Source organism: Hemiscyllium ocellatum (genome assembly GCF_020745735.1).
Source record: "Hemiscyllium ocellatum isolate sHemOce1 chromosome 27 unlocalized genomic scaffold, sHemOce1.pat.X.cur. SUPER_27_unloc_24, whole genome shotgun sequence".
In the NCBI taxonomy this organism is placed as follows: Eukaryota; Metazoa; Chordata; class Chondrichthyes; order Orectolobiformes; family Hemiscylliidae; genus Hemiscyllium; species Hemiscyllium ocellatum.
In genome coordinates, this window is record NW_026867492.1 from 94,667 (window position 1) to 117,620 (window position 22,954).

General features: G+C 45.3%; 1 protein-coding gene across 6 annotated transcripts in view; it reads left to right on the forward strand.

Moving 5' to 3' along the window:
* LOC132807787 (zinc finger protein 239-like) overlaps window positions 1–22,954 on the forward strand; it is a 49,343-nt gene that overhangs the window by 17,563 nt on the left and 8,826 nt on the right. For 2 of the 6 annotated variants that reach the window (XM_060821794.1, XM_060821798.1), the window contains exon 1: window positions 20,000–20,232. The gene's annotated coding sequence lies outside the window, so the exon portion shown is untranslated. Of the gene's footprint in view, window positions 1–5,145; window positions 5,435–9,166; window positions 9,352–19,999; window positions 20,233–21,327; window positions 22,370–22,954 lie in introns of those variants that run through there. The other 4 variants (XM_060821795.1, XM_060821792.1, XM_060821796.1 and 1 more) reach the window with 4 other exon arrangements.

Sequence of the window (22,954 nt, forward strand, 5' to 3'; positions counted from 1 at the left end):
CCGCTGGTGGGCCAGCAGGTGGGAGGAATAGCTGAAGGCCTTCCTGTACTGAGAGCAGGTAAAGGGACTCTCCCCGGTGTGGATCCGGTGGTGCCTCATTAGGGAGGACATGTCGGTAAAGGCCTACCCGCACTCGTGGCAGCTGAAGGGCCTCTCCCCGGAGTGGACGTGCCGGTGGCTCTGCAGGTTGGGGGAATACCTGAAGGCCTTCCCGCACTCGGGCAGCTGAAGGGCTTTTCCCCCGTGTGGCCCTGCTGGTGGGCCAGCAAGTGGGAGGAATGTCTGAAGGCCTTCCCGCAGTTGGAGCAGGGGAATGGCCTCTCCCCGGTGTGAGTGCGCCGATGAGTCTCCAGGGCAGATGGGACACGGAAGCATTTTCCGCAGTGACCATACTTCCACGGTTTCTCCACAGGGTGGGATTCCTCAGGTTTCTCCATGGCCACAGCTTCAGCTGCTCACAGACATGTGTAGAGCCCCTCCCTGCCATGAAATCCCCTTCCCAGGCCGTATAACTGTTTCAGGCTCCACACACACTGCGCTGCAACAGTGGGGTCTCTCGTCCAGTCCCACCTGATGCTGAAAACGTCCTCAAAACAGGAACCAAAAAGCGTTGATCCCTCTCACAGAAATCACAGTCAAAAATTGTTGAGGTCTCGATGGATTGAGTGACTGTCAGACATTAACATCAAAGTGAGGACTGCCGACGCTGGAGAATCGGTCAAAAAATGTGGCACTGCAAAAGCACAGCAGGTCAGGCAGCATCCGAGGAGCAGGAAGAGTCAATGTTTTAGACATAAGCCCTTCATCTGCTGATTTTGAAACTTCAGTCTTCAGATTTTCAAATACTCTGCAAAAAGAGATTACAAAAGTCATCACTATCAGTGCTGGGTAGAAATTCAGAACAGTAAAAAATGAGGTCTGCAGATGCTGGAGATCACAGCTGCAAATGTGTTGCTGGTCAAAGCACAGCAGGTTAGGCAGCATCTCAGGAATAGAGAATTCAACGTTTCGAGCTTATGCTCGAAACGTTGAATTCTCTATTCCTGAGATGCTGCCTAACCTGCTGTGCTTTGACCAGCAACACATTTGCAGAAATTCAGAACAAGCAATTCTACTTTCTCTAGAATATTCTTTTGCTGTTCCACAAAATTGAAAGCACCATCCCACTCTCCCTTCCCCTCTGTTCTCACTCCGGTCTAACTAATTCCCCTGAAGGTGCTGATTCAGGATCTTACAGGGACAGAAAAATCAAAAACATCAAGACTGACATCTCTCTGAATTTTGGATAACTCCACCTGAAAGTTAATATCTTTCACAACACTGGGATCCTGCTGAGAGTGAGCAGGTCTGATTTTGGGAAGCAAAAAAAAGTGTCAATTCAGGGTGAACCTGCAATGCAGTTTCTTGAGGAAGGACCAGACACAAAATGGTTAACGACCCCAGGAAGGTGGGAGCAAAATGAGACATCAAGGCATTAACACCAACACACTTCAGTCAAACTCTTCTGCTCCCAGTCAGGAGAAAGGGAGGGCTTCAGGGCTCACGCCTGAAACGTCGATTCTCCTGCTCCTTAGATGCTGCCTGACCTCCTGCACTTTTCCAGCAACACATTTTCAGCTGCTTCCAGTCAGGGCAAAACATGCTCTGAAAGTCCAGCCTTCACAATCACACTTCTGCTTTCACTGAAGACAATTAGAGTCACACAGCACAGAAACAGACCCTTTAGCTCAATCTGTCCGAGTTGACCAGATATCCTAAATTAATCTAGTCACGTTTGCCATCACTTGGCCCCTATATGGGCCGGGTGCTGGCAGCTGGGACTAAATTGGGTTGGCTATCATGTGCAATAGAGCTAAGGGAGAGCCTAATGGGAACAGAATTTTGAGGACCATTGTCTACCAGATGTACAGCACAGAATTCGTCCCTTCGGTCCAACTCATCCATGCCAATCAGATATCCTAAATCAATCTAGTCCCATTTGACAGCACATGGCCCATATCCCTCTAAACCCTTTCTATTCATATACCCAGCGAGATGCCTTTTAAATGCTGTAATTGTACCAGCCTCCACCACTTCCTCTGGCAGCTCATTCCATACATACACCACCTTCTGAATATAAGAGTAGCCCCTTAGGGCCCTTTTAAATCTCCCCCAAGCCTAAACCTATTACCCTCTAGTTCTGGACTCCCCCATTCCAGGGAAATGCCTTGTCTATTTATCCTATCCATGCCACTCATGATTTTACAGTAATCTGTAGGGTCACCCCTCAGCCTCTGGTACTCAAGGGAAAACAGCTCCACCCTGTTCAGCTCAAACCCTGACAACATTCTTGCCAATCTTTTCTGAACCCTTTCAAGTTTCACAACATCCATGACATCCTTCCTACAGCAGAGAGACCAGTACTGCACACAATATTCCAAATATGGCCTAATCAATGTCCTGGACAGCTACAACGTAATCTCCCAAATCCTGTACTAAGACGATTGGGAAAGTTTTCAAAACCCACAAACGACAACCGGGAAAACATTGAGGTATCAACACCGGGGTGGGGGGGGGGGGGGGGGGGAGTGGAGAAGGGAAAGGAAGCCAAAAGTGCTGGAGGCAAGGCAGAGGAAGAACACAGGATGCACAGCCGGCTTGAAGCTGCACGTGCTGTTGCATTTACTTGTGGAAATCGGGTGCATTTTGAAAAGGAAAACAGGAAAGATATCTCCTCCTCCCAATCTCTGTCCTCCTCACCTGGTAATTAAGTCCTATATCTGAGTTGACAGAGTCTGCTCCCTCCCTGGATTCACTCCCGTTGCTACAAGTGAACAGATTTTCCCGCCCCAGGATTTGCGCAGACAGAGGGATTTTCATTCATTGTCACTTCCGCGTTTTGATGTCACGAAAGGAGCGGGTGGGCGTGGCCAAGCCGGGCACACGCACTGCGCCTGCGTTGTCCTGCACCGTTTGCTCATATCCATTCGCTTCAGAGAATCCCCACAGAGTGGGAGCAGGCCACTCGGCCCAACGAGTCCACATTCTCTTTAAATCCTTCCTCGCTGATCTGTAATTCTCCATCGCCTCATCTGTACCATCTTGCCTCGTCAACACATAAGCCTCATGGAACAGCATCATAGGACACAGAACTTATATCAAAAGATCAAGTGTCATGCAACTGATAGAATAAATCGAACAAACTCAGATAGTCTTCATCTCTTAGAATGGGTGCGGGCTTTGGTTCATTAATATGTAACAATGTTCTTGAGATGACTTAAGGTTTTGTAAAAAAAGATATCTCCGCTCAGACAATGCATTAAAGGTGTGAGATTTGAGTCTGTCAGTGTTCCAATCTTGAATCAGACTGGTTCTTTTTCCAAAGTCGGAATTTGTAGAATATTACATGCATTGACTGCCTCCAGATTGTGTGCTTTTTGAACAAAATTGAATGTATCTGCAAATATAATTCAGCCAACACAATTTCACCCCAAAGAGTACTGTGTGCATGAGAAAGTGAGTGTGCGTGCATGTGAGTTTGTGTGTGAGAGTGCGCAGAAGCGTGTGTGAGCATGCTTGGGAAAGTGAGAGTGTGATGGAGTATGAGGCTGCGAATGTGAGAGAGTGTTGAGGGGTGTGTGTCTGTCTGAGATAGAGTATGTGTGTGAGAGAGACGCTTAATAAATGCAAGGGGTTGTACAGATAATGGTTGGGCCATGAGTCGTGTTGTAGAACAGACAGACATGGTTGAGGGGCGTGGGGGTTCAGGTACCTAGATCTTTGGAAGTTGCATCACTGCTAGACAGGATGGTTTTCAGACAGCATCTCGCAACATTGCCTTCACTGTTCACACCATTGAGTATAGGGGTTGGGACATCATGTTGAGGTTGTACAGGATGTTGGTGAGGCCACTTTCAGAGTACTGAGTACAGTTCCGGTGGCCCTGTAATAGGAAGAATACTATTAGTGAGGGTTTAATAAAGATTTACCAGGATCTAATGAGGACTGGAGGGTTTGAGTTATAAGGAGAGGCTGGGACTTTATTCACTGGAGCACAGGAGGTTGGGGAGGTGGTGACCTCATTGAGATTGATAAAATCATGAATGGAGGTAAGGTGAATAGCAAATGGCTCTTGCTTCGCGGCGGGGTGTTCAAAACTCGGGGGTCATTTTTTTTTAAATGTGAGGAGAGAGATTTAAAAGAAACCGGAGGGGCAACATTTTGAAAAATGGTGATTTGCACGTGGAATTAACTTACTGAGGATGTGGTAGTTGCAGGTACAGTTACAATATTGTGGTAGATGCAGGTACAGTTACAACGTTGAAACAGCATTTGGATGGGTAGATGAATAGAAAGGTTTAGAAGGAAATGGGCCAAATGCAGGCAAGTGGGACTGGTTTAGTTTGGAATCCTGGTGGGCATGGACGAATTGGACCGAAGTGTCTGTTTCTGTGCTGTATACCTCTATTGAAACCAGTCAATGTCTGAAAGGGACTTGACAGGATAGATGCAGATAAAATGCCTCTTTGTGGGGAGTGTCTCGAATTCCGACAATGTGGAAGCAGGCCATTCAGCCCATCTATTTCACTCTGGCCCTCTGAGCAGTATCCCACCCATACCCAACCCTTACTCCGTATTTCCCATGGGCAATCCACCCCAACCTGTACATCCCTGGTCACTATGGGTAACTTAGCACGGCCAATCATCCCTAACCTACACTCTAATCTGTAAATTACCTCCTGAAGAATGTAATTTAAGTGCAGAGCTTTTCTAAGAAAATTGTCAGTTTGACTCAACATTGGGACACAGACAGAATTCACACCTATTGTCTCTACTTATAAACAGGGCAACGTCTCTTCGAAATGTAGATTCATTTAGATATAACTGCGTCACTTTACATATTAAGACATCCCTTTGAATGTGCCACATCCCTTTGAAATGTAATCTCGTCCATTTACATCTCTGTATTTGCGGAAATACCCTTTAAAATGTCCTCGAAACGTGGCAGTGTCCCCCCTGCAGCTGCAGAGCGAGACAGGAGAGTTTGTTTTTGTGAATGAGCAGTTGTAGCGCGAGGTGGCTGTTGCTTGGTGACGGTGAGGCTCCCCGGCCCCGCCCATTCCCCCCGTGCAGACGTCACGCGGGGGTGAAGGCGGTTGGGAGGAGAAGTCGCTCGAGCGGGGAAGCGGCGGCCGTTAGGAAAATGGCGCCGTGCGGCCCGGGGCAGACCCCCATCACTGGTCACCGCCGCCTTCGTGGTGCAGCTGCTGTGTCACGGCCACACCGGCCGGCTGTACAGCAGGCAGGAGCCGGTGACCATTCTGGAGGCGGATGGGGTTAAGGGCCTGTTTGGGAACTGGTCGGCCGCCTGGGTGGTGCAGTTCTACTGGTCGTGGGGCGGCCCCTGTGTCAACTATGGGGCCACCTGGAAGGTACTGGGCCCGGGAGGTGAAAGGTGAGGCAGGTTGTGGGGGGGACGGAGGGGAAGGAATGTGGGGCCTGTCCTGTCATAGTCACATTTTACACTCACTTTCCATCTGCTTTTACGGGCGCTTGTGCTGTTTACCCCTCACTGTTACTTGTGCAATTCCTTAGACTAGTGTGTAAATACTAGTGGAGCAGATTATGCACCAGCATCTGTTTCTCCGTCATTGAAGGGATAGGATCTGTGGAGAATGGTTAGTAAAGCATGTGGCGAGCTAAGCCTTGTTAACATGGATATTGTTTGTTGTTTTTCAAATTATACTTTATTATTTAGACTCGTCAGAATTGTACAGCATGGAAACAGACACCTTTGGTCCAACCCGTCCATGCTGACCAGATATCCTAAATTAATCTCTTCCCATTTGCCAGCACTTGGCTCATATGCCTCTAAATCCTTCCCATTCATCTACACACCCAGATCCTTTTAAGTGCTGTAATTGTACCACCCTCCACCACTTCCTCTGGCAGCTCATTCCATACACACACCATCCCACCCTCTGCATGGAAAAGTTGCCCCTTAGGTACCTTTTATATCTTTCTGCTCTCACCCTACACCTATGCTCTCTAGTTCTGAACTTCACCCCTACACTGGGGAAAAGTCAAAAAAGTTGAGCAGCCAGACAAGATGCAAAAACAATAAAATCTTGTGCCGTATGGGGAAAACAATTGTGGCTCTACTCTTTTTTTTCTCCTATTGGCATTTGGACACTTAAAATCTGTCGATAATACCAGCAGCGCCACTGAGCATATTGTGTGCGCTCCTGTGTCAAGAAGCACGGCGCATGTTCACCAGTGTCACCAAAACATTGCGTGTGTTCCTCACTGTTGGCAGAAAAGATGTGAGTCTTTCTTTTGATTGACCAAGAGTACGACACTCTCATTTCTCATCCTCTTTTCCATTTATTTTTCATTGAGATGTTCAATTGTTGACTTTCTGCAACTGAAAGGAAAGGGAGTGAACAGACTTGGGAAAATTTGGGCCAGGTCTGTGACTCAATTGGCAAAATAGACAGGCAGGAGGCTGGAAGAACGCAGCAAGCCAGGGAGTGTCAGGAGGTCAAGTCAATGTTTTGGGGGTCACCCTTGTTCAGGACTGGGGATGGGTGTAGGGAGAGCTGCAGAACAAGGATGTGCTGGGGGTAGGGTGGTGAATTGGAAATAGGTAGAGGGTACAACCTGGTTGGTCACTGGGAGGAAGGAATCTGGTTGGTCGTGGCGGGGATGGACTGGGAAGGGATTCAAGGGGTGGCGAGGGAGGTTATTTGAAATTGGTGAACTCAATGTTGAGTCCTCCAAGCTGTAGGCCGCCAAGGTGGAAGATGTGCTGTTCCTCTAATTTGCGGTTTGGTTCGTTGTGGCAATGGAGGAGGCCAAAGATGGTCATGTCAGAAATGGAGTGGAAAGGGGAATTAAAATGGGTGGTGACTGAGAGGTCTGGTCAGCCTCTGTGGCCCTGGCTGCAGACTGTTCCCCAAGTTTATGCTCAGTTTCCCCAGTGTAGAGAAGACCACAAATGGCAAACACATGGCCAATGTGAAGTTAGAGCTTTTGCTATGTTAAAAAAAAAACAGAAAGGATGTGCATTGTTTGAATGTTGATGTACTTTTTTGGGTTATGGAGAAAGTGAGAACAGCAGATGCTGGAGATCAGAGTCGAAAAGTGTGGTGCTGGAAAAGCACAGCAGGTCAAATAGCATTCCAGGAGCAGGAGAGTTGACATTTCAGGCATGAGCCCTTCATCAGGAATGATGTGTGGATGTACAAAGGGGCCTCAGCATCCTTCTATACCAGTCAATGCCATTTGTCAGGTGCAGCGAGCAATGAGCAAAGCAAGTGGTATATTAGCAAGAGGAATTGAGTTCAGAAGTGGGGATTTCTTCCTGCAGTTAAGGGGTCATTGAATATGTTCAAGGATGAGTTCAGGTGATTTTTGAACAACAAAGAAGTGGATGTTTATGGGGGGGAAGGTGAGAAAATGTCTGGATATTCATTCCACGCACAAACCACTCTCTTTTTAAAAAAAATGTTGCCCCTCAAGTCTTTTTAAAATCTTTCTCCTCTTACCTTCAAAATTTGCTGCCTAATCTTAAAACCCCCACCCTATCTGACAATGAGGGCAATGACACCTGCGATTCATCTCATCTATCCCCCTCATGATTTTATACAACCTATATAGGGTTACCTCTCAACCTCCTGTGCTCCAGTGAGAAAAGTCACAGTCTATCTACAAGATGTAGGTAGATTAATATCCAGTTATGATGTGTTCAATGCTGGTGCAGGCTCAAGACCAAATGGTCTACTCCTGCTCCCAATTCTGACACCCTGTGCCCAGGACAGCAAAAGACCATCAGACATAGGTGCAGAAATTAGGCCGTTCAGCCCATCAGGTCTGTTCATACCACACAATCGTGGCTGATAAGTTTCTCAATCCCATTCTTTCACTTTCTCATTGTAACCCTCGATCCCCTTGATACTCAAGAACCTATCTACCTCAGTCTTAAATATCCTCAGTGACCTGGCCTCCATAGTTGTCTATGGCAATGAATTCCATTGATTCACCACTGTCTGGCTGAAGACATTTCTCCTTCTCTCTGTTCTAAAAGGTCTTCCCTTTACTGTAAGGCTGTGCCCTCAGCTCCTTGTCTCTCCTACCAATGGAAATATTTTCTCAATGTCCACTCGTCCTGGCTGGTCAGTATTTTGACCCTTCAGAATGAGGTACAGCAGGGATTTGGTTCAGCAAAGTGAAAACAGAGAGGGGAGTGTGTGGTATGAAGATTTTCAGCTTCTAGGGAATAAGAGAGCAAAGAGAGTTTGCTATAAATTAGAATTTTTGGGATGGGCAATAGGCTGAGGAGTGTCAGATAGAGTTTAATTGAGAGAAATGAGATATTGCATTTTGGTTCAGCAATCCAGGCAGGACTGACAGTTAAGGGGAGTGTTGCTGAACAGAGATCTTGGAGTCACAGGTAGATAGACTAGTGAAGGTGGTGTTTGGTATGATTTCCTTTATTGGTCAGAGCATTGAATAAAGGAGTTGAGAGGTCATATTGTGGCTGTATGTTGGTTAGGGCATTTTTGGAATACTACGTTAAGTTTTGCTCCCCCTGATATAGGAAAGAACTGATGAAAGTTTGAAAGGGGTCATGAGAACATTTGTAACGAAAACTTGTCCTTCAGAATTTAGACTAAAATGTAATGTTGAATTATAGAACACATTTGCTCCACACTAGACAATAGACAGGCAGGGAGGGTAAGACAATTAAGAACGTTTGACATCAGTGAATTTGTATAAACAGGATATTGAGTGATCACATTCATGGCTGTTCCTTTGTGAAATGAATAAGTGTTTGATTCTGACCTCAAAACGAAACTTGGTATCAATTACTTCTCTCCCAAATTATTGCCCTTCACTGTTATCTGTGTTGTTCAGAACATGCAGTGCTTTTGTAAAATAAAATTCATATAAAGAAAGCTTGTTTGCGACAGCACCATCTTTGTAAAAAACTTGTATATAAAGATAGTACACAGAGTAGCCCGCCAGGGCTCTTGGAAGAAGAGTGATTGCTACTCTCCTGGGTTAATAGAATCCAGTTAGCTTGTCTTATAAGTATCGGTGTTATGTTGTAACGGTGATGGTATTAATGAAGGGGATAATTTAAAATTAAACTAAACTGTCTGTAAGAGTTTTATTTTTATTCCAGACTTCTAAAGAGTACGATCTCCAGGATGAACCAAGATAGGCTGACAGGTCTGAGTCCACAAGGGACTCCTTGGGCTGTCTCAATTTGGCGCTGCAAGCAGGTTTCCAACAAGAGCTACATTTGAGTGAAACTGGAAAAGAGGAGTTCCATCTAAGGGTTGGACTCGCGACCAATGGACCCACAAGGTAAAATTGTACCTTGATTACTCTGTCTACATCTGTGTTGTGTTTCCCCCATTTCACTCTCGATACCCTGACGGAGCCCTAAATGAGATCATTTAAATAGGACTAAAAATAGAAATTGTCAGGATTTTACAATGTTGAGAATGTTTTGCAGAAATCATTAGTCTTGTTGTTCATTGTCGGGTTGTTGATTAGTGAAAGTTTTAAGTTGAGATTATCTTCTCTGTTGTATCTGTTCAGCTTGGCTTGTCTTGCTTTGCTGTTTTGTCTTGTTTGTTAGTCATGATTTTGTTCTGTTTGGGTGTTCTTCGTTTATGAAATATAGAGGGTGGCTGCTGCTTTTGTCATGTATAAAATAAAAAGCTGGCCAGTGATACAATTCTTGTATGCTTGGTTAAGCAACTATGTGCCACATCCAGGATTTATGAGACACCTGGAATGTGAGTGCCTAATTCCTCTTAAAATGTTCATGTGTATGTATGAGTGAGCACGCGAGTGAGACAGACAGAGTCAGCACTGATTCCCTGCAGCTTGCAGAAAGTTTAATCCTTTGAGATTTGGTTTGGATGCACATTTGCTTGTTGACAAATGAATGTTTGTGTTTTGTGGGATTGGAGCCCCTGTAGATCAGTAGTTTTGTGAAGATTTAAAGGATGAGCGTGCCCCTAAATAAGACGTAGATGACATTTGTCTTAACAGAAATAACAAGTCTGTATCCTTAATTATGAGAAACAATTGAGAATATCAGCTGCAGCTGCTCAACAGAATAAGGATTGGTCTCTAGGAGGCACACATGATTTAACTGTATTCACTAAAATTGAACAAGGGGTTTGGAAAAAAAAGGGAAGTAAGCAGAAAGAAGTCTTTACCAGAATGGAAAAGGGTAGCTTGGGAGAAAAATGGGAAAAATCCATGCAACCATCATGGAGACAAACTGTATTAAAAGGGGAGTTACTTCATTAACTGAGGAAGGATCTGAACTAAATTGGACAGAACTAAAACATAAATGTGAAGCACATGATTTAGAAGCAGAATTGGAATAGGCAAGGGAGAAAATTTTTTTTCAAAAAAAGCAAAGATTCAGAATCTACGTTGAAACGTCAAGGGCACCAATTAAAAAGGAAACTGGTGAATAAACAACAGACTGCAATTGCAGCTGCGCAGGACGAAGCTGACAAGGCCTGTTCTTTATATCCCAACCCCCCCTCTTCCAGAGACCCATTACTGAAGAATCCTGATCCATTTGTGGATGGTGGATGGGATACTGACTCGAAGGAGGAAATATTTTATGCCCCTCATCCTGTCAGCTGACAACCTCCGGTTCCCTGCCTGAACTCTCCGCCCTTACTCTGATGACGAATGTGCCAAGGCTCATGACCTTCCCCCCAGCTGTTCTGCTGAATAAAAATTCAGCTTACCACAAACCTGGTGCCTACTGTACTAGGAGTCAATTAAAATTAAAACCTGGAGGAAACATTGAAGAGACTGCTTTTGATTTCCACTGCCCCTAAACTAAATTTGCAATCAAAGTCTCAGGACCTTAATATTGGTCCTTGCACTCACCCTGATGTGGGAGGGCAAAAAAGAAATTTCCTGAATAGAAGAGGTTCCTGACCCACAGGCTCTGAATCTAGGACAAGCCCAATTTATGGATCTTTATCAACCATGGAAACCTCATGACTCCCAAGCATTATCAAGCAATATTGTGGGCGGCACGGTGGCACAGTGGTTAGCACTGCTGCCTCACAGCGCCTGTAGACCTGGGTTCAATTCCCGACTCAGGCGACTGACTGTGTGGAGTTTGCACGTTCTCCCCGTGTCTGCGTGGGTTTCCTCCGGGTGCTCCGGTTTCCTCCCACAGTCCAAAGATGTGCGGGTCAGGTGAATTGGCCAAGCTAAAATTGCCCGTAGTGTTAGGTAAGGGGTAAATGTAGGGGTATGGGTGGGTTGCGCTTCGGTGGGTCGGTGTGGACTTGTTGGGCCGAAGGGCCTGTTTCCACACTAAGTCTAATCTAATCTAAGGCTGCAGATTATGGAAAGAATCCTAAGGGATCTGTTAATTACATTAATAGGACTAAGACCATTCATAATGCTGCCTTCCAAGGCCTAATTCGCCTCAATGCAGCCTTTCGCTGCGAGTTCGGAGAAATTTTACAAGGTAATAATCATACCCAGCTTGTAGTCCGGCGTCCGGCCAAAACTATCATTGGATTATCCTGTCTCCACCAAGCAGTGTGTCGTGCAGTTGATGTGGGTAAAGTCTTATCATGTAAACCCAGCTCGGGCGAAGAGGCTGAGGAGTTCCTTACCCGTTTTAAGGAATAATATGGCGCTTCCTCTGGTGACGCTAACTACCTACAAGGGTGATCATCCCAATTTAATGCCATATGTCTGACTGTCTTACCTGATCAGGTACAGAAAGCTATTAAAACCCACAACATCCACGAGCAAGATGCTGAGGTTGCACAGGACAGTAGAAATGGTACTGTGTATTCACAACATCCCAATGGACTATGCGGTGGTCCTATTGTCCTTCCCCAACAGTCCATGATGCCCCTATACACCCCCTCATTACTCTTCACTGCCTCCCCCACCCCCTAGGGTCCCCCAACAACTCCACCTTTGTTTCAATTGCAATCAACCAGGACATTGGTCCAAGAACTGCTCTTTCCATAGCAATCCCTGGTTCATCACCGGAGTAAAAACAACAGACAATCTCCTGGTCTCCCTCCCCAATGACCTCAGCAGGTGGCCCCTTTTACTGCACAAAACCCTTTTCAAAACTGACTCCCGGATATAGAGCAACTTCCCGCTTTGAATTTTCCCATACTTACCGCTAGCCCAGAGGACGGACCTATGCTAATTCTCAACCGTAATGGCCACGATATTGAATTCATGTTTGACACAGGAGCCACTGTTTCATCACTTCCCATCCATCTTGCTAATGCTTTTGATTTTCAAATCTCGATGATGAAATCCTGCAATGTTTTGATGGTTCCTCTAATAAACATGCATACGCTGTCCCTCTGACAGTGGTGTGGAAAAATTGTGTCATGCTCCCTTTTTGCTTTGTTGTTACTAATGGATTACGTATCCCTCTACTTGCTAGAGATCTCGTCTGTACTCTAAATATTACTATTGAATGTCATGATGGTATCCTGATTCAGGATCCACCTCATTTTGTTCAATGCATCAATACCAAACCAAAGCCTCCTCAATAGTGGTCATTTGATTTGGATCCTTACGCTTTTGATCCTATTTTATATAACGTCCCTCGCCCCCACATTACTTTAGCTTATGACTCATCTGGGAATGATCTCAGGCTTGAACACATGTTATAATCCCTTACTGGGCACTACTCAGCATGCTTGGGTGATTGGTGATATCAGGTCACCAGCTGGTGGTGTTTTTTTCGTGTCAGTTTCTCCTCATAGCGGGAAAACTGGCCCTCTCATTTTCCCCCGTGTCACCACTCATTTGAACCCAGAACACAAAGCCCAAGATGTAGGTTTTGACGCTAAGACTCTTTTTGACCATGCTGATCAAACTTGCCATGAAATTCAGCTGCTCACTCAAGGATCAATCCGATTTTATGTACAGCCTCAGTCGATCCATGGCAGCCTTCATCATCATCATGCCTACCCTCGCCCGCAGGACGCAGTATATCCTGGAGTGTGGGTGGACTCCAAAACACAAGTGGGCCTTGCTAAGGTCCCAACCATCATTGTTCTGGCCAAAGCTAATTCTGTCCTCCTGTCTATATCTCAATACCCCCTGAAACCAGAAGGTGAAGCTGGCATTCAACCTGTCATTGATTCATTTCTACAGCAAGGCCTTCTAGTCCCATGCCATTCTTCTGTCCATACACCTATCTTTCCAATCCCGAAACCAGGATGTCATGAATGTCGTTCATGACCTTCGTGAAGTAAATAAAATCATTGAGGCTCACTATCCTCCAGTTGCCAATCCTGCTACTGTCCTCAGCCAAGTTCCAGTTGATACCAAGATCTTCACTGTCATTGACCTCCAGCATGCATTCTTTTGTCTTCCTTTGCATCCAAATAACCCAATACATTTTTGCTTCCTTTTAACGGCCACCAATATACGTGGACTTGCCTACCTCAAGGGTTTATTCACTCGCCCACACTCTTTTCAGAGACTCTTCATGCCCAGTTTGAATTTCCTGGAGACGCTACCCTAGTTCAATACATCGATGATCTTCTCGCTAGCCCTGACAAAGTGTCCAATCACATTGACTCCACTACCTTTCTCAACCATCCACATCAATGTGGCTATATTGTACTCCCCAGCAAAGTTAAGACTAATCAGAAAGAAGTTAAGTTCTTAATGAGCCTTAACTGTATGAACTCACCCCAAAACAACTACAAGTCTTACAGAGCTTAAAACTACCATCTCTTCAGCACCACACTGGGCCGACATTTGTATGACTGCCACTTTCATCTTTATGTTGCCATCCTTAATACCTGTGCTACAGCTGTTCTCACCCAGCAACATGGCTCCCCTTGGCACCCTAATGCCTGTTATTCCACTAAGCTTGACCCTGTTGCTCAAGGTATGCCTTCCTGCACCCAGATTCTCTCTGCCATCCATACTCTAGTAGTGGCTGCCTCTAATATAACTTTACGTCAAAATGTAGAAGTCTGTACCTCGCATTCTGCAGTATCCTCGCTGATTTCTAAACATACTCAGCACTCCGCTATGGTTCGTATCAGTCGCTATGAGATCTCATTACTTCGGAATCCATTTCTCTCCTTTAAATACTGCTCTAACATTAACCCCTCGACATGCCTGCAGGAAGAACTGCTTGAACTGCCTGATCCTCCCCATGATTGTGTTCTCATACATGAACTTGTTACTAAACCATGTTCTGATCTTACGGACGATACAGATGTGATCAACAAAACAGGTCAAGATGCAGGGAAGATACCTGCCCAACTGTCGTCTGATTCATGTGGATGGAAGTTTACTTGCTGACTATGATCGCTGTGTGGATGGATCGTGTGGGATTGACTGATAATCCTTGATCTCATCCTAGGAATATACACTGTCGTCCGCTTATGCGTGAGATGGACTGTGCATTGTTTTTCACCGAAGCCAAAGAGGAATCTGGTTAATTGACCCTTGTCTACCCCTCTAACTCCGTGCCCGCACTTCCAGCTGAAATCCTGTATCTTTCAGACTCTGCTCGTCTGGACGATGACCTGGCAGAGGAGGCACTTGACTTATTTGAAAATACAAATTGACTGGATGGACTAATTATAGTTATAAGCCAAGTAGTTGTCATGAAATAACAAAAGGAGGGAATAAAAAAGTCTATAGCCATAAAACTTGACTTTAAACATTTAAACTAAAATGTAATGTTGAATTATAGAGCACATTTGCTGCACACTATAAAATAGACAGACAGGGAGGCTTGGTAAAAGGGGAGAACTCAAGGTATGCAGAAGATAACCAAGTGATAACAGAATACCCTAAGACAATTAAGAACATTTGCCTTAACAGTGAATCTGTGTAAATAGGACACAGAGTGATAACATTCAGGCTGTTCCCTTGTGAAATTAATGACAGTGTTTGATTCTGACCCCGAAACAAAACTCGGTACTATCAAAGGCCTTGTAATTGACAGTCAGGAACTGTTAATTATAATGGATTCTTATTATCCTTTGCAAGCTAGGCAAACAGAGGGAAAACACCTTTACTGTTACAACTCCCTGACTTGAGAGTTCAAAAGGACAAGAGAGAGAGAAACCATTATAGCACTGGGGCTCCTGAAGCCATTAAAACATTACCTCTTCGTGCTTACCTGCTTTGGATTGAACGTAATTGCATTTTTGAGACTTTATGATGGTATTGAGTAGCCATTGCCGGTTATTAAATATGAACTCTGTATAAGGTAACATTGATGAAGCTTTAACTTACTTGCTGTTCTGGTAGACCACTCTACAGACCTTTCAGACTGCCCCACTGTCAATTCCAACTAATCAGATCTTATGTCTTATTTGAATCACAACCCTGAAAAGAAAGCATGTTTAATTCAAACAGTAATGAATCAGTTTAAATGCAACCTTTTGGTAACATCTCAGCCTCAGGTACAGTATGATTCTGGCGCAATGTGTCAGCAAGCCATTTTATGGTCAAAAGTTTGCCCTCCTGCTAAGAAGCCATTTTGGAAACAGTTGTATCTGACATGTGACCTGTGCAAGGTTCGGAACTCTCCAATTAGCTCAGATTGGTACCTCTTCATGATAGGAGTTTATCTCGCTAGCAGGCACCTAACTTGGCTGGGTATGTTTTTCCCACCTGATGAATGGCTTAGGGCCTGTGGGAGTGATTAGTCAAGCGTACAGAGACCTGTCAATTGACTTTTCTTCCTTACGTATTAAGAACATGCAATGTTTTTGTAAATCTTTGTGTAAAGGAAACCACTTTGTATCAGTACATCAGAGTAGCCTGCCAGGGTACTTGAAGAGTTGGTCCCCTACTCTCCTAGGTTACTATAGCCTAGCTAGTTTAGCTTATCGGTATCAGTGGAGCTGTTGGTAAGTAAAGGGGATAACTAAAATTAAACTAAACAGTCTGTAAGAGGTTTTTTTTATTCCAGACTCTCAAAGAGTACAATCTCCAGGACGAATCGTGAGAGGTTACAGGTCTGACTCCACAAGGGATTCCCTGGGCTGTCTCAAATCCCTACTTTAACACTCCAACTCATCCATGTTGACCAGTTAGCCTCAACAGTATAGTCCCATTTGCTAGTAGTTGGCCCATATCCCTCAACTCTTCCATCCAGATTCCATTCAAATGTTGTAATTTTACCAGCCTCCACGACTTCTTCAAGCAGCTAATTCCATACCCGCACCACCCTTTGCGTTAAAAAGTTGTCGCTTAAGTCCCTTTTATTTCTTTCCCCTCTCACCCTAAATGTATGCCATCTAGTTCTAGACTCCCCCCAACTCAGGGAAAATACCATGTCTCTTTATCCTATCAATCCCTCTCATGATTTTATAAGGTCACCTCTCAGCCTCCGACCCTCCAGGGAAAACAGGACCAACCTATTCAGCTTCTCCCGATAGCTCAAATCCTCCAACCCTGGCAAAGTCCTTCTAAATCTTTTCTGAACCCTTTCAAGTTTCACAACAAACTTCTGACAGGAAGGAGATCAGAACTGCACACAATACTCCAAAAGTGGTCTAACCAATGCCCTGTACAGCTGCAACATCACCTCACAACTTCGATACTTGATACTCTGATCAATAAAGGAAAGTATTCCAAATGTTGCCTTCGCTATCCTATCTACCTGTGACTACTTTCAAGGAGCTATGAACCTGCACTCCAGATCTCTTTGTTCAGCAACACTATCTTGGATCTTACCATTAAGTGTATAAGTCCTCCTCTGATATGCTTTTCCAAAATGCAGTGCCTAAATTAAACTCCATCTGCCACTTCTCAGCCCATTGGCCCATCTGATTAAGGTCCTGTTGTCCTCTGAGCTAAGCATCTTCGCTGTCCACTACACCTTTAATTGTGGTGTCATCTGCAAAATTAGTAACTATACCTCGTATAGTGACATCCACAGCATTTGGAGTCATAGAGATGCACAGCATGGAAACAGACCCTTCAGTCTAACCCGTCCATACCAACCTGATATCCCAACCCAATCTAGAGCCACCTGCCAGCACCCTCCAAATCCTTCCTATTCATATACCCATCTAAATGCCTCCTAAATGTTGCAATTGTACTAGCCTTCACCACTTCCTCTGGCAGTTCATTCAATAAACGTACCATCCTCTGCGTGAAAACGTTGTCCTGTAGGTCTCTTTTATATTTTTCCCCTCTCACCCTAAACCTATGCCCTCTCGTTCTGGATTCCCCAACTCCTGGGAAAAGACTTTGTCTATTTATCCTATTCATGCCCCTCATAATTTTGTAAACCTCTGTAAGGTCACCCCTCAGCTTCCGACGCTCCAGGGAAAACAGCCCCAGCCTGTTCAGCCTCTCCCTGTAGCTCAGATCCTCCAACCCTGGCATCATCCTTGTAAATCTTTTCTGAACCCGTTCAAGTTTCACAACATCTTTCCGATAGGAAGGAGACCAGAATTGCATGCAGTATTCCAACAGTGGCCTAACCAGTGTCCTGTACAGTTGCAACATGACCTTCCAACTCCTGTACTCAATACTCTGACCAATAAAAGAAAGCATACCAAACGCCTTCTTCACTATCCTCTCTACCTGTGACTCCATTTTCAAGGAGCTATGAACCTGCACTCCAAGGTCTCTTTTTTCAGCAACACTCCCTAGGACCTTACCATGAAGTATATAAGTCCTGCTAAGATTTGCTTTCCCAAAATGCAGCACCTCGCATTTATCTGAATTAAACTCCATCTGCCACTTCTCAGCCCATTGGCCCATCTGGTCCAGATCCTGTTGTAATCAGAGGTAACCCTCTTCGGTGTCCAGTACACCTCCAATTTTGGTGTCATCTGCAAACTTACTAACTGTACCTCTTATGCTTGAATCCAAATCATTTATGTATTTGACAAAAAGTAGAGGACCCAGCACTGATCCTTGTGGCACTCCACTGGTCACAGACCTCCAGTCTGAAAAACAACCCTTCACCACCACCTTCTACCTTTGAGCCAGTTCTGTATTCAAATGGCTAGTTCTCCCTGTGTTCCATGAGATCTAAGCTTGCTAATCAGTCTCCCATGGGAACCTTGTCGAACACCTTACAGAAGTCCATATAGATCAGATCTTCTGCTCTGCCCTCATCAATCATCTTTGTTACTACTTCAAAAAAAACTCAATCAAGTTTGTGAGACATGATTTCCCACGCACAAAGCCATGTTGACTATCCCGAATCAGTCCTTGCTTTCCAAATACATGCACATCCTGTCGCTCAGGATTCCCTCCAACAACTTACCCACCACCGAGGACAGGCTCACTGGTCTATAGTTCCCTGGCTTGTCTTTACCGCCCTTCTTAAACAGTGGCACCACGTTTCTCAACCTCCAGTCTTCCGGCAAATGATGATACAAATATCTCAGCAAGAGGCCCAGCAATCACTTCTCTAGCTTCCCACAGAATTCTCGGGTACACCTGATCAGGTCTTGGGGATTTATCCACTTTTAAACATTTCAAGACATCCAGCACTTCCCCCTCCGTAATCTGTACATTTTGCAAGATGTCACCATCTATTTCCCTACAGTCTATATCTTCCATATCCTTTCCACAGTAAATGCTGATGCAAAATATTCATTTAGTATCTCCCCACTTTCTATGGCTCCATACAAAGGCCGCCTTGCTGATCTTTGAGGGGAAAGTGAGGACTGCAGATGCTGGAGATCAGAGCTGAAAAATGTGTTGCTGGAAAAGCGCAGCAGGTCAGGCAGCATCCAAGGAGCAGGAGAATCGATTTTTTGGGCATAAGCCCGATTCCTGAAGAAGGGCTTATGCCCGAAACGTCGAATTTCCTGCTCCTTGGATGCTGCCTGACCTGCTGTTCTTTGAGGGGCCCGATTCTCGCCCTAGTTACCCTTTTGTCCTTAACATATTTGTAAAAACCCTTTGGATTCTCCTTAATTCTATTTGCCAACGCTGTTTCATGTCCCCTTTTTGCCCTCCTGCTTTCCCTCTTAAGTATACTCCTACTTTCTTTGTACTCTTCTAACGATTCACTCAATCTATCCTGTCTATACCTGACATATGCTTCCTTCTTTTTCTGAACCAGACCCTCTATTTCTTTACTCATCCAGCATTTCCTATATCTACCAGCCTTCCCTTTCACCCTGACAGGAATATTTATATAAATGATGAAGAGTAGTGGACCCAGCACCCATCCTTGTGGTATACTGCTGGTCACAGGCCTCCAGTCTGAAAAGCAACTCTCCACCACCACTCTCTGTCTTCCTATCTGTGAGCTGGTACTGTATCCAAATGGCTAGTTCTCCCTGTATTCCACGATATCTAACCTTGTGAACGTGTCTCCCTTGGGGAATCTTGTCAAACACCTTACTAAAGTCTATGTAGTACCCTGGCACGTAGGCCATCAAGCCCAGGGGACTTGTCTGCCCTCAATCCTAATAGTTTGCTGTGTACCTTTTCCCTCTCAATGTTATTGTTTAAGTTCTATCCTTTCTATCAGCTGACTTGCCCGTTCCAATAGGAATGGTACTATTGTCCTCCAGCTTGAAAACTGAGGAAAAGGATTGACTTAGCATCTCTGCCATTTCAGTGTTCCTCCTATTAACTCATCGGTTTCATCTTCCAAGGGGCTTGAGTAACTCTGTTCCCTTCAGCATGCCAACAGAAGCTTTTGCTATTCTTTTTGATATTTTGCGCTAGGTTTCTTTCGTAATTTACTTTTCATTTTTTTAGTATCCCTTCGTTTATGTTTGCAAGTTTTCCAATGTTTCATCTTTCGAGGTCTGGAATAACATTTCGGAAAAGACTGAATTTTTTTTAAAAAACTACGTTCAAACTTAAAGAAAAACCCACCTTTCAGGTGGCTGGCGAGGGGAGCAGGGAACACATTTGCCCCGCCCCCATTGCCTCCGATTGGTTGGATGCTACGTCGAACCGCGCCCACGACACGCGGGGTGACGTCAGGATCTGGTCATCCAGCCCCGTGAGTTGGCGCATGTGCAGTGTAGGTCATGTAGTGGGACAAAGACAGTGTTACTGAGTGTGGGAGAGGAATGGCGCCGGCGGCTGAAGGAACAAGAACAGAAACCGCTGGAAAAGCTGAGCAGCCCTGGCTGCATGTGTCAAGAGACTCCGAGGAAACGTTACGTGTCCAGTGATTCTCTTTCAGAACAGAAACAGGTTTCGGAGAGGTCGCCAGGCCTGAGCGCCCGGGGAGAGGGGACAGTGAGTACCTACTTCGACACTGTCCTATCCCCCCCCCCCCCCCAGTCCAGGAACTCCCCACATACGTTCAGGACACCACCCACGCCCTCCACCTCCTCCAAGACTTCCGTTTCCCCAGCCCCCAACGTCTCATCTTCACCATGAATATCCAAACCCTCTACACCTCCATCCGCCATGGCCAGGACCTCGAAGCCCTCTGTTTCTTCCTCTCCCGACGTCCCCAACAGTACCCTTCCACCGACACTCTCATTCGTCTGGCCAAACTGGTCCTCATCCTTAACAATTTCTCCTTCGAATACTCCCACTTCCTCCAGACCAAAGGGACAGCCATGGGCACCCGTATGGGCCCAGCTATGCCTGTCTCTTTGTTGGCTACGTAGAACAGTCCATTTTCCATAATTAAACCGGCACTCTCCCCACCTCTTCCTCCGCTACATTCATGACTGCATTGGCGCCATCTCGTGCTCCCGCGAGGAGGTTGAGCAAGCTTCACCGACACATTCCACCCTGACCTTAAATTTACCTGGACCATCTGACACCTCCCTCCCCTTCCTGGACCTCTCCATCTCCATTAATAACAACCGACTTGACAGTAGCGTTTTATAAACCCACCGACTCCCACAGCTACCTGGACTGTACCTCTTCCCACCCTACCTCCTGCAAAAATGCCATCCCGTATTCCCAATTCCTTCGCCTCTGCCATATCTGCTCCCAGGAGGACCAGTTCCACCACAGAACACACCAGATGGCCTCCTCCTTCAGATACCGCAATTTCCCTTCCCACGTGGTTAAAGATGCCCTCCATCTTAAGCTTCGCATAAACCAAATCATCCGCCGACATTTCCGCCACCTCCAAATAGACCCCACCACCAGGGATATATTTCCCTCCCTATCCCTTTCCACCTTCCACAAAGACCGTTCCCTCTGTAACTAGCTGGTCAGGTCCATGCCCCCCAGAACCCACCCTCCCATCCTGGCACCTTCCCCTGCCACCTGCGCCCTCACCTCCATCCAAGGCCCTAAAAGTGCCTTCCACACCCATCAAAGTTTTACCTGCACATCCACCAATATCATTTATTCTATCCGTTGCTCCAGATGCGGTCTCCTGTACATTGGGGCGACTGGACGCCTCCTAGCAGAGCGCTTTAGGGAACATCTCTGGGACACCCGCAGCAATCAACCACACCGCCCTGTGGCCCAACATTTCAACTCCGCCTCGCACTCTGCGAGGACATGGTGGTCCTGGGCCTCCTTCGCCGCCGCTCCCTCACCACCAGATGCCTGGAGGAAGAATGCCTCATATTCCACCTCGGAACACTTCAACAATTTCCTCATTTCCCCTTCCCCCACCTCACCCCAGTTCCAAACTTCCAGCTTAGCACTGTCCCCATGACCTGTCCTACCTACCTACCTATCTTCTTTTCCATCTATCCACTCCACCACTCCTCTCTCTCCCCCCATACCTATCACCTTCCTCCCACCCCCACTCACCTATTGTACTCTATGCTATTTTCTCCCCACCCCCACCCTACTCTCATTTATCTCTCCACCCTTCAGGATCTCTGCCTGTATTCCTGATGAAGGGCTTTTGCCCAAAATGTCGAAATGTGAGGCAGCAATGCTAACTACTGAGCCACCGTGTCGCCCCCTTATATCTCAACGGTCTTTCAACTTTAAACACATTCATCACAGTCTTCCCAGAGGATCAGACTGTTCTCTCTCATTAGAGATTGCTGGTGGTGGTTTATCTTGAAGGTCACCACACCTCAGCCGAGGGGAAAGGCCGAGAAGGAGATCCTCACATTTCTCCAACTTGGGTGATACATAATGTGAAGCACCTTGGTATACTTTTGTTGAAGTGTTATCATCCGTATTAGCTGTTGCTGTTGCTGTCATTTATTGGCAAGACTCATGTCAAGTGAAACAATTTCAGCAAGAAATTGTCAGCCAATGCCAAAAAAGTGATTGCCTTTGGTGAAAGAAAATTGGCGAAGAAAAAGAAATTAAAGTGTCGTGTACCTTTAGAGAGAATGGAAGGGTTGATGTTTCAAAATAAATGAAAACAACATTTATGGAGTGGAGCAACAAACTAAATTAACAACGCAGGTTTTTTTCACATTACTGCGCTACTGCAAATGTCTGTATTATGGGAAAATGTTATGCACTAAAATATGTTCTTATTTTGTAAAGAGTCAGGTCAATAGGTTTAATTTTGTCAACAGTGATCAATAAGATCTTGATTTATACAGCATCTATGTGAGATGCACTGGTAGTTAATATTTGATCGAGTAAGTCTCCACTGACCACCGCAAGAACAAGTTTTTCCCCTGTCTGAACTGTCAGAAAAGATGTACTTTCTTCACAAAGTTTGACTTCTTGATGTGTTTGTATGTCTTGCAATATTTGATTTTAAAATATGTAATTTACAGTGAAAATGAATTTTGTGCTTTTTAATGTTGATTTTAAGGTACGCTGATAAGAAACTATGTATGCATTTAGGCTGTCTTAAAAATAGAATGCTTTTCATACTCAAAGTTGCTGTGCAAACAAAACACAATTTGGGAGGTGATGGTTGTTCCCTATCTCAAAGCCAATATAAATAATACCTGTGGTGTCAACACATGCAGCCACTGCCTTTCACTCTTTTTTTTTTGGAAATCATTGGGAATTTAACACATCACACTACTGCAGAAAATCAGAGCACGTTACATCGGGCTTCCCA